General features: G+C 36.0%; 1 pseudogene; it reads right to left on the minus strand.

Annotated features, from left to right (window-relative positions):
• Positions 1 to 914: 914 nt before the first annotated feature.
• On the minus strand, positions 915 to 8,576 carry LOC121246118 (annotated as a pseudogene).
• Between the last annotated feature and the right edge of the window lie 516 nt (positions 8,577 to 9,092).

A 9,092-nucleotide genomic window follows, 5' to 3' on the forward strand; every position in this document is an offset into this window, starting at 1 on the left:
CATTGTCCCGCTTTCATTTTTTTATTTTTTATTTTTACTTTTATTTTATTTTAAATTTTTTTTTACATTATTTTTTAACACTTTTAAATATTTTTTAAGAAAAAAAAAATACAATATTATTAAACAACATTTTCTTAATCACTAAATAAAAAAATAAAAATAAAAAAAGTGAGCGGGATCACCAAGCAGGACCCCTATCATTTTTCAAAAAGAAATGTATTCTTATTATTATAAAACAACTTGTTTACAACTGCGTAATAAAATAATATTATTTTAACTTTTATTTTGACTTTTACATATGTTATTGATGGGTTTAAATTTAATAAAAAATATTATTATATTTAAAATTATCTATAAATTGTCTATCACTACTCTGGCATTTATTGGGTCAATATTTCTAATACCGTTGGAGTTGTATATCTCTCGAGCATTACTACTCATTATCTCTACTCCCCATACAATAGTTATTTTTATTTTTTTCGTAAACTAATTAAATTATTCGACTCACCATTCATATACTATACATTTGATAAGATAAAAATAAAAATAAAAAACAATTGTACATAATGTGTGATTTGAAGATGATGAATAGAATTTCAATAACATATTTCACTTTTCAAAATCTCCCCATGAATATATACTAACATTAAAACTTCAACATTCAAGACAAGAAAATTCTAAACTAATAGAATTCCACCCATAAATAATAGAAATCATAACAATTGTTTAAAAACACCAAAATAATTTTTTTTTATCTCTAAAGAATAATTTTCATATAATTATTTGCATCATTTTTCGCAATTTAAACTGATCATTTGCAACAATTCCCATCTTTCATCTAATTATTCTTATTATTTTTTTAATATTTAAAAATTCAAAACACAAAAACTTATAAAACACATCTCTACAAACATCAGTGCCACCAACGCATCTTCAAATTCCAACATAAATGTATCTCGAAACCTTTTTAATTTAAATATATTTCAAAGAAACCCCACAACGTTAACGAAACCCTACAAAAATCTATCTCAAAATTTGCTCATAGTTTAGAAATTTGTAAGAAAATCCTATGCCACAAGCAATTGCCTCTTGCCATGCCACATGCATGCAAGTAGCGAAGAGGTACATCACATGTGGGTGGCTATTTTACTTTTGTACAAAGTGTGCATGGCACAAAATCAAGCCCATCCACCCTCAAATTTTCTGTTCTTTTTGAGATTTGGCGTTGCATATTCTCCCTCACCCTCTTCAATCTTCCCGTCCACATCCACTGTGTTCAGTGTTCACATCTTGTAGGGGAAGCCGCTGTTGTAGTGGCACTGCATCACTGATAACCTGATCACTCCTTAATCTCTCCCTGTAATCCTCCATCTCCGCTCTGTATCTTTCTTTATCTCTGACAGCTTTCTCCTGATAAACCTGAACTCAAAAGGTTTCGAAATGCATGCTTTCTTTTACACAAAAAATAAAAATAGAATGGAAAAACATGATTGAATGTCCAACTGAAACTGAAAGTAAGTAATATAAACACGAAGCCTCCTTACTCCTTTTTCAGATTCTTCTAACTTGTTCCACAGTTCACCGATCATTCTACTGATCTCCCTGTCCTTCCCTGGATGCAGTGGTTTTAGTCTTGCATGCTGCTCTGCAAAGAAGAAATTATACCCACTTCTGTTTGGTTTTGGATGAGCCGGATCCCTCCTTTTTATCTCGGATTTCTTCCTGCGCCGGCGAGCCGGTACAGGAAAGGATCTGTCATTTCTGCTGGCAAAGACACCATAGTTCTGTGGCAATTCCTGTAATGCGTCCTGCGGAGCCAGATATAGCACACCCTTTAGCTTCTCTGAGCCTGTTGTGACAGTAACAAGGTACCCATTTTCAAATTTCCCATCGATGACCCCTATCACACTGATAGGAGACTCGGTCGTTGATGCTGCCTTTGCTGCAAAGACAAATAAGAGAGGAAAAAAGGGAGTGTTTATTTAGTTACCAACTCTTTTATCAAATAAAAAAACGTTGGCAAGAAAGATAAAAGCAGATGCTTTATTCATTAAGAATATCAACACGACTAAAAGCAGATGCGACCCAAAAGGAAAGCACATTCTTACCCACAAGTCACGGTAGATTAAACAGCTATGAATTTGTGGCCTGTTGCTTATTATTCCACATCAATGAAAGCACATTTTTGCTCTTATTCAAGTTAAGTATAATTCATACCCATGAAGTTCTCAGGACTTGCTATAAGATATCAAGATTAAAGTGGAAAAACAACAAGCCAAAAGGGATTGAGTTCTGATTCTCCAAAATGCAATAAAGAAAACAGATAATTAGAACAAGACACAAGGTTTTGGAAGTGGCAAAAATTCATAGCTGAAGGCTGTCTCCAAGAAGTAATGAGTTCAAGCTTGTGGAGAATGCCTTATGTACGTTTTTGTGGAAAGGTTCTGAAGTTACTCCTGGAGGATCTAAGTTTGTGTAGAAGATAGTATGGTTTCCCTAAAGGAAGTCAGACTCGGTATTAAACACTTGAGCTAGAACAAAGCTGCATCTGGAACTGATGGCATCCCTCCACAGATGGTTGCCCATCCATCTGGAACTACTGAGCAAGATCCAATCTCTTTCAAAGTAAGAACTTATAGGAACTCATGCCCGTTGATTGTTCATGGACTTGTAGAAACCTTCTAAAGTTGAGGTCATTGGTGCGTAAAAAAATCATCTATGAAGTGGGCAATCATTCTCAAGCAGCCCAAGTATGCTGGTCTTTATCCCCCAATGGCCTTTTCACTATCTCGAGAGCATGGGATACTATCAGGAAATGGGGTTGTTAGTAGTTAAACTAGTTCGGTTTGCTAGGTACATCCCTCATCATGCTTTCATTCTTTGGTTGGCTATAAACACATTATATACTTTCAACATTCAGCATTTTGAATTGTATTGCATGCTTATTTTGCAATGATGGTTTAGAAGACAGAGAACTTATTATTCTCTTGCTCGTACACACAACGAATCTGGTTTCTTTAGTGGGGCAAATGTAACATCCCTTGTCTCTCTACTAAGGAAGAAGTTATTGCTTGGTTGTCCATAAATGCCAAAGGCAAGCGGCTCCGTTCTGACAGTTTACGTCTGACCATGGTTTACTTCATATGGAGTGCATGTATGTACAACTCTAGCTAACATTGGACTTGATATGTTTTGGGGCCTTGGGCTATTTATTCTGACAGACAGTTTGTGTCATGACTCTTTCAATCCTCTTCAATGACTACAGAAATAGCAAAGACTTGGGGACTCTTGGATAATTTCCTTTGTTAAGTCAAATGGTTACATATTATGGTCTGGCTTGGTCTCTTATTTGGTGTAGCTATTGCTGGGATTTCTTTTATATAGCATCTTTATGACTGTACATGGGAGTATGCCCCCTTGATATTGTACTCAGTTTTTCAAAACAATAGCTAACACTAAATAAGATTTATAGCTAATATTAATATCGCTACACCCAATTTTATCCTCTCTTTTTCCTCCAAGATTTTAGGAATTGAAAAGAAATGTGGATACCTCCATCCAATTCTGCAGTATTTATCCTTTGCTGCTGGAGCAGAGCTGCTTGGATTTCTGGTGTTGGCTGCAAAGATTCTGTTCTTTGAATTGGAACTGCAGTTAAGGTTGGGCTCGTCAAAGAATCTGCCAAAGATAGGTTTATTATAAAACTGAATCCAATAATAATTGTTGAAAGAAGGGCTGGTTGCTGTATGCACTCACCGGAAGATATAGGGACCCATCCCCGAGCCTTGAAAAAATATATTTGTTCATAGTGATGAAGTAATGAAAAATAGTACTTGCGCAGCACAAAAGAAGCATTAGTAGCTGTGCAAGGAAAGTTGAAAACAGCAGTTACTTCTTTCCATCTTCTCTCCCTAATAACCTGTAAATTCCACTTTTCCAGATAAGTAGAAATTACATACTAAATTGCACTCAGTAAACAATAAGAAAAAATAATCGGGTAGAACACAAGAAAGAAGAAATCAGCAAAGACAACTAAGGTTCATATTTACAGGTCTCCGATTTATCTATTATATGTGTGTTGGAGTTTCTCATGTTAGATTGTTGTGTAGCTCATGATAGAAGGCAGTGTAAGTTCATGTTAAAAGTAGAAAAAAGAAAGGCTGGATATTGCAGAAAGCTAACAACTGAAGTCACTTCATGACAGGAAAGCAGCGTACATAGGCATTAAACGAGATCTCACATCAGCATTCCCATCCTTCTGTTCATCATTTTCATGAAAAAAAAAAAAAAAAAAAAAAAAACATGCATATGGACACTAAAGTTGGAAATATAGAATTGAGAGATACCAAATTTAGCTGATTGAATTACAGTATTCAAATCAGAGAGAGATACAATGTGGAAGGCCTACTGCATTTAAAGCAGCCCGAGAGCTCTACAAGGGCAGCATTAAATGCATTGGATTCCTTCTCATTGTGTTTTCTCTCTTTAAATTGCACCCTGCAATTCAGATAGACAATGGTAAGGGGCTTTCACTCGAGATATGACATTGATATCATCTGGAGTTCAAGTATTTCTAGTTAAAATATCTCTTAGGGAGGAAACTAACGTTCAAAGATCTTAGGTGAGGAATCTTAAGCGTTCACATATGTTCCCATTAAACAGAAGAATGGGATGGCTTGATCTTATAAATACAGAACACCCATAAAATGAATGACATCATTTAGCTAGCACTATAAAAATGTAAAGAGTCAAAGACCCAAAGGGCCACCACAACTTTTCAATCACTTGTCAACGGGACATTTTTAAAATGACATTCTGATGAGATTAAAAAATTAAAATTTTAAACAAAAGCAAGCACATGCCTGAGTCCCAAATGTGCATTCACATACAAGATGATACAAAACTCAACTAACTAGTTAAATTACTTCAACTTACCCTTTCAATACCTCCACGAGAAGTTACCTCCACAAAAAGTTGATGCAAGTCTAGGTCTTTACCTCCAATGATAGGAATCCTACAATCGAATTGCAAAGAGAAAACTATATAATACCAACAATGAACAACAAAGCTCAGTAAAATATAAGACCGGTCAAGCAGAAGAAAGAGAAAACACATGCTTGGCATAGATCACATGGAGCATGTGATAATAGCCCAAGCAATCCTATCTAGTTGAAACGCCACCTACCTCCAAGATACCGGTCTGTCTTCCTAAGAGTATAAGAATGTACAAGATAGTGTTCACATCCAAGAAAGTTTGTAGTCAATTGTCACCTCAAATACACATGAAGGCAACAGAGGTAAATAACAAAAGCATGAGCAGCTCTCAACATTTTGACATGCCAACACCTACATTAACACTTGTGAATCAGTCTCGCCTAAAGAAAAGGAAGAGAGGAACGCAGAGGCTTCAACTGAGTAAGGCAGATATTAACTCTGGTGCCTATATCCTAACATTTTAAGCTTTTGGAAAAATTGGAAAATCAAGCAAGAAGTTTGGGGTGACATACCATGGGGAGATTAATGAGATCATCACCAAGACATTGCAAATAAATGGATTACTTACTCATTGCATTGAACCAGCAGAGGAAATGAACAAAATTGTTGATCATTTAATGCAAAAAAACAACCGTAGATTATTTAATAAAAAAGCCCAATCATGGGGCATTGAAATGATGCATGCTGCATAGGCTGTCCTTAAGATAAGTATGTACAAGAGTAATAGATTTGGTTGACATGTTGGCAACACCATATTGAAAAGCTGGATTATTCTAATGGACCAGAATGTCACATAGTAATGACTTTTGATCATCCATAATTCTTGGGAGGTATCTGACCAATACACTTTGTGGATGGGATCTACCAACCATCTTATGATTGTTATAAGGAAGAGTTTGTGACAAACACCTGGTACCACAAAACAGTCAAATGGAACACCCAGCCCTCTGACATCTACGGTTTAGTGATGAAAGCTTGTAATTTTCTTCTGTCCAGCCAAACAATTTCTAATTTTTCGTACACTACGATACATTTGGCCTGTACACCATAATCAAATTCAGCATATGCTACTCCCAGAAAACAAACCAAAATTCCAGGTATAATAACATATGGCAGCATAGAGAGGTTCGACTTAGTTTTAAAGTGTACCTAAACGAAGGCCAAACAACAAATGGCTATTGACTATCATATTCTTTTATCTTTTATATAATTAATAAGTATCCTATTCTTATCCCAATTACTTGCCAAGAAGAGGTATAATACAGACAGATATGCCTCCCTGTGTGTTTGATAAAAGTTCTTCAATGCTATAACAAGAAAGGCAGCTTCATGCTCTGTTCAATCAAAATCGATCACAAAAAGTAAATTGATATTAAATTCACTGAAGTGAATTAAGAGGAAGAATTATCACTAGCTTAGGAAAAAGTCAATAAAATACAGTACTATAATGGTTAGTTAACTAGAACGGACTTGGAGGGGAAAAAATAATAGTAACTTAAAAAATGTAGGACTAAATCTAATAAATTGGTTAGGCAAATTTTAATACCCTGGTTTGTGTATAGGAAGGTGGTGAATGAGATCCCACATTTTTGGGGATGAAGAAATTCAAGCCCAAGTTTAAGCCCTTTATAATGATTTCAATGGGCTCCAATTACAACCTTGATTAGTCTATTTGGAATATGGGCTCATATGTGGCTTGGATTTTCCTTGGATTGTTATAAATGGCATGAGACCCAAACGCAACCAGAAGTATGGGACTTAAGCCAAACACCTATAATAAACTTTTTATAGGAAAGATAAAAGTTTACCTATAATAATGGAATGGCTTAACTAAATTGCTAGTGATTTAAAGGTGAAGATTGCAGTACCCCGGACTATGAATAGGAAGGCAGTGAATGAGATCGCAATTGCTTTGGGATGGAGAAGTTCAAGCCCTTTATAATTATTCCAAGGGGCTCCAGTTGTAACCTTGGGATATCCTTGGGGTGTTACATAAATTGAAGCAGTTAGCAGTCAGCCGGTGATGTGCCAGCTCAAGGAAAAATTGTATATTTAGTCAAACTTCAACCATATTCATTAACTTACCCAAAAGGAACAACTTCTAAGTTGTAATGTACAAGATAATCATGTAGTACAATACCCAACATATGGATATAGACATCAATAATTTTTTTTATAAGTAAGAAAAATTTATTAGTCCACAAAAGCAAGCATAGCCCAAGTACACACAGAAAGTATACAAAAGAAAAACGCCTAATTACAAACTAAGAGCTGTGAAAAACAGCATAAAAGTCATTGAAGCTAGTCTCATTCAATACAACAGCTGAAGCCCAAAAGTAACTACGTATGGAAGAAAAAATCTCTAAATCGAACGTTCCCCATTGTCAAAACAGCGACCATTCCTCTCATTCCAAGTACACCAAATAAGGCATAATGGCACCATCTTCCAAGCAGCCACAATTTGACGATTGCCCCGAATTTCTCTCCAACAAGACAAGATTTACCACCCTCCTAGGCATTACCTATGCGGTACCAAGCCTAGTAAAAATTTCATCCCATAAAGCCTTAACCACGTGAATGAAGTTAAAAGACTTTTTAGTTTTGCAAATTCTTTCCAAATTCCACATTATTTAAAGGTCAAAAAAAAATTCTAGCTGCTGTCTAAAGGCAAGCAAGGGTAAGTTCATGATCATAACTTCGAGTTAGAGCCTATCTGATTATCACAGCAAGGGCCTGATATTAAATACTAAAACTTGAGAAAACATTTATGGTTGACGATGCCTCCATCTTATGAGGAATAATTAGTTCAAAAACAAAACAAGGCCATTAACGACAAATCCTGGAGCTGGAACTGGAAATAATAATAGAAGATTAGTAGCATACTGCCATACTCAAAACAATCGATAGTGCAGCGCTAAAATACCCAAGAAAACATCACATAAAAAATTAGGATAATGAAAACAACTACCCCAATTGCTCTCTATATGACAGATTATATCATAAGTCACTACTTTGGTTCGTTGCATTTCTGCTTCTACAGAGAATCATAACTTGACAAACGATGCGTCAAGACAAAGGGGTGAGGAAGGGAAGGAGAGAGAAAGCTTACATGAACTTAGTCCCAATGGAAGCATGGAGCTTCTCCAAAGTATCCATGAAGAGCTTAGGACTGGCTGCAACATCATCATATTTCGCAAGAGGTAGAGGATAAGGATGATAGTTAGAGGATGCTTCTTTCATGGGCCATGGACTTCTGGCACAAGAAGCTGACGCCATTGTCCACTCCTTTCCACACCCCTAACCTTCCTCTTTCCTTTCCAGTTCAACCATCAACCACTTTACTATTTACTGACTACTCGTTCTTCACTGTATGGCAAACACTATTACAAGTGAGAGGGAAAACAACAGAATCAACAAGGACTACTTGAAAATAAAGAAAAAACTAACACTTGCAGGCAGCACCAACAGCATGGAAAAGCAAAAAAAAAATGAAATCTAAGAAAACCGTGGAAAGATTTGCCAAAAAATACATGAAGTATCTGGAAAGATGAGAAAAGCCAAAGAGTGAATACAAAAAGACGAAGCCGATAGAGATAAGGGAGTAGGGATTAATGAAAGCAAAAAACAATTAAAAAAAACCATTCGAATCACCATGCAGATTGCAGCTGAGAATTGAAGCAACAAGACAGGTAACCTTGTTGACCGCTGAAATAACTCCCAGTGCCAAGGATGATATTCGAAGCCCAAGAAAAACGCATGGTACAGCATAGCTGTCATTGCCATGAATTCCTCCAGAGTACCAAGTATGTTAACAGAAAGAACTCGTCAAAGCGCAGGCCTATTCCTTTTTTCTTTTTTAGGCCTTTTCAACCAGAGGCTAAAAAGAAAACACCCTTTTAAGCTCTGGTAATTGGTAATAAAGATCCAAATACAAAAAGTCACCCCCCTATCTCTCTCTCTTTCTCTCTCTCTGTCTCTGAGCCAGAGTACACAGGCCTATCTAGGCTATGACCTTGTCTGGCATTCCGAAGATATTATAATATCTGATAGGTACTTAGCAGTTTCAGACATAGAATTAAATAACGAATGGTATCTCA

The sequence above is a fragment of the Juglans microcarpa x Juglans regia genome, chromosome 1S (assembly GCF_004785595.1).
Source record: "Juglans microcarpa x Juglans regia isolate MS1-56 chromosome 1S, Jm3101_v1.0, whole genome shotgun sequence".
NCBI lineage: Eukaryota > Viridiplantae > Streptophyta > Magnoliopsida > Fagales > Juglandaceae > Juglans > Juglans microcarpa x Juglans regia.